Genomic DNA, 3,768 nt, shown 5'->3' with positions numbered 1-3,768 from the left:
AAGCTAACAATATAAATTCAGGAAGATTCCACAGGTCATAGAGAGACAAGATTTTGTTTATCTATAAGCAACAGCTATTCGGTTGCTATTATTTCTATTGATGATATATACTGAAGAAGTTAAGCTTGCATATGATCAGCTTGAAGCATGAATCATGTTCTTTTTCAGCTTATGTAAATGCTATTCTTGTTCTTACATTCGTAGTATGAAAGTGTATGCAGAGCCGTCTTTTTTAATGTTTTAGTTATTAAATATCCCCATATTTTCCCTGTGTATAAATATATTGTATAAATAAAGTACGTTGCATAAAAAAATACATTGCATAAAAATAAAACTGAAGTCATGAATATATTACTAAGGTAGTGAGGTTCTCTACTTGGTAATTACAGCTGAAGCATTCTGCATACAGTTTTTCGTACAACATTTAATCCCATTATTCAATTTGTATAAACAAATTCATCTTGGTGTGTATGGATGCTTGTGCTGTGTAGGTTTTTTTTTTATATAAACATTAATGTACATCTGAGGTAATTCTTGGAATATGATGGAAATCCTCCAAGAACATTAAAATACATTTTTAAAGGTGTCCTTAAAATTGAGAGTTGAAATATTTTGCCTTATGGTTATGACAACCAATGATAAAATTGCCAATTTTTAAGGGTATAAGAATATAACAGGATGTACTTTAATATAATGGGAAATACTTTCATATGTTATGAGAATGGTTTTCCTGCCAGATTATAGGGGCCCATGTTGTCAGTATTAAAGAGACTGCCATCCAAATATTATTGTTTCTGGCACTTTGTATTAAACAGGTAATATCAATATGCCCTTTTTGTGTATGTATATGTGTACATGCATACATAATACATATATGCATGCATACATAATACATATATGCATGCATACATAATACATATATGCATGCATACATAATACATATATACATGCATACATAATACATATATACATGCATACATAATACACATATGCATGCATACAATCATACATATATGCATACATACAATCATACATGTATGCATACATGCAAACATACATAAGACATACACATATATACATAAACGTAACACATGCACACACACACATAATACACACAATCTATCCAGCAAATCAGTTACATAAAGAAAGGGATGACTATTGGTGGCATAAATGTTTGGTAATTAAGAACTGAAATCTGGGAAAATGTATTTCTTGGTGGCCTCATAAATATTGACCATGTGACTCCTAGGTTCCATGATTGCTAGTCTTTGGGCACTGCAGAGCCTGCTAGACAAGCTGCTATACATATTCTAGACATGTGTATTAGTGTTAAATGGATTTAGATTTATATTCACAATGATTTTCCTAATAGGGTTTTGGCTTCTTTTAAGCGGATGGACCGAACTTGAACTACATTTTGGTAGGCAGGAATCCATCTGTGCTCTGAATAGGTTAAGTGCATCTTTGTTATAACTGCATTAGGAGTGGTGTTACCCGATCCTTCCTATTTGAAAGACTGTGTACAAATCTCGAGAAAAGTCCACAAACCATGACCGAAAGTTTGGAAATATCCTCTTTATATTAAAAAAAAAATTGCGTTTGAAATGGCATTAATACTCTTACAGTCGGTGTACACAGGCTTATGTGTGAGTTTTTTAAGAAAAGGACTAAGTGTCAGTGAAGACAATTTACAAAGGGCTTAAATCTCCATTGCTAGTAAAGCTCAATTTTTTGTGATTTATTGGCAACGCTTCCACAGCATTGTGTCCAAGACTGCATTTTTGGATGGCATGACTGCAGTCTTTGTAAGCCTTGGCTTCTTTTATATTTCATGATTTCTTTGTTTTCATACCAGTATTTTGTTGATCATTAATATCATACTGGGGATTGTTTGTGGGATGTTGTTGAATAAAGGACATTCATAAAGTAGATCACTCCTTAAAGCTTTTTGCTGTTTTTTAAATCTCTCTTAATAAAATAATTGTAAAATAGCCTCAGTAAACTTGTTTCAAGTACTCTGCTGTATTGTGATACCTCATTTTATGGAGCAAATTGACAAGAATGCTTTGAAATTGTCTTGTGCCCTCCTTAGATATTACCACAATTAAGCATAGCCAAATTGGGAACTATTGGTTAAAGACGTTTATGAACACTATTTTCACTCGTAATAAAAGCCCACGAGATGGTGCTTACTCGTCATAACAGAAAAATCATTCAAGTCCAAGAGCTATTAAATTACATAACTATAGTGTAGTGGTTTGCTTAATGTCCCATAAGATGAGGGATGACTAGTGTTCTACATGACAAAAACAGAGTGAGTCTGCCACACACAGATAGGGCTAATCAGATACACTGTACAGTAGTAACTTAAAATTAAATGCACTGTCATACTGTTGTACAATACAACAAAATATGGAAAACTATGTTTATCAATAAGTCTTTCATGTCAAGGTAAAGGGAATTATATGGTTTTGGTAGCAAATGAATATACCTGTACTGTGTTAGTGTAATTATATATATATATAAAATATGTATGTATATGTATTAGTTTGCAAACCAAAGAAGCATGGAAGTGACATTTCACCCGTTTTGTGTGTCAGGGAAATGAACTATTACCCAAGAAGTAGCAAGCAAGTTCTCTGATCATTGCACAACTGTCCAATATAGGAAGGAGATGGATAGCAAGTACGTATCTGCTACTTCCTGACATCCTTCGTCAGACTTCTGTCCAATCACAATTAATTCCATGATCCCGGCCGTTGGCAACATCAATGACCTGCTGTTACGGGTAATAAACTCGCACTCTTAAATGTGGCCTATCCCCATGGTCTTCCAAGTACCACTGTAATAGGCAGTGTGAAATGGCTGCATATCAGACATGCTCTTGCCTTGTGTGCATTTATTGAAATGGCACCTTTCTCCATATATACATGGAAGATACTGGAAGGCCAGGTCCCATATTTACTCGGTAAAAAAAGCAATATTCTGGAGCGAATGATATGTTAGGAAGTGCAGAATAGAGCCAGTGAAGAGTAGAGGTCTCATAGGCACAATTAAGAGAACACTATATTAACATTAGAAGTTCACAGCTATTCAGTACTCTCTCAGTAAGAAAAACGTACTGTATATGGTCCTGCAAGAAGTGCAAGACCAACTGGGTTGAAGTGGATATGTGAGCCTGTGGGTCGCTCCAAGCAACTTTGTTGGACCAAGTAATTACAAGTCAAGCCTGGCCCCAGACTGAGCATGAGGTGTAAAAGAACTCCCAGAACCCACTCCAGGTATTGTTCATACTGCATTGCCTTACTGTTTTGCACCTCCTTTAGGAATGTTCAGATTTTCGAGATAATGATGAGTCCCTCTGGGTTGCTTGTAATCCTTTATGAATCTGATAACTTTGGTGCAGCTTCTCCTATGTCCTTTTTCTTCCCATTTTGGCATCTAAAATGGTCTTTAGCATCTTTTGAATATCCCATGACTCTGACAGTGCTACATAGTCTTACCAGCCCAGTGCCTTCTTGTTATAGTTATTTATCTGCCACTGTGGTTTGCAATATATATATAAATTGTGCCATAGGGATGGAATATTACTTCTTGTTTCTTCAAGTCTGAAAGAGGGACAGGGTAGTAGATAGGGTGAGAGTTTATCCCCTGATGTGCCAAATGAATGAGGTGTTATTCTCTTGTTACTGTGGTTTGCAAAATATATATATATAATATAAATATATATATATATATATATATATACATATATATATATATATATAT

General features: G+C 34.7%; 1 protein-coding gene across 2 annotated transcripts in view; it reads left to right on the top strand.

The window, feature by feature from the left end:
- The window catches only part of LOC123769763 (SUZ RNA-binding domain-containing), a 26,134-nt gene extending 23,129 nt beyond the window's left edge, over positions 1–3,005 (top strand). For both annotated transcript variants that reach the window (XM_045761008.2, XM_045761007.2), the window contains exon 6: positions 1–3,005. This exon is cut by the window's left edge and continues 526 nt beyond it. The gene's annotated coding sequence lies outside the window, so the exon portion shown is untranslated.
- Positions 3,006–3,768: the final 763 nt, after the last annotated feature.

This window comes from Procambarus clarkii, chromosome 45 (genome assembly GCF_040958095.1).
Source record: "Procambarus clarkii isolate CNS0578487 chromosome 45, FALCON_Pclarkii_2.0, whole genome shotgun sequence".
NCBI classification, from domain to species: domain Eukaryota; kingdom Metazoa; phylum Arthropoda; class Malacostraca; order Decapoda; family Cambaridae; genus Procambarus; species Procambarus clarkii.
Note: the sequence above shows the minus strand (reverse complement) of the source record. Positions and strands in the feature narration are given on the sequence as shown.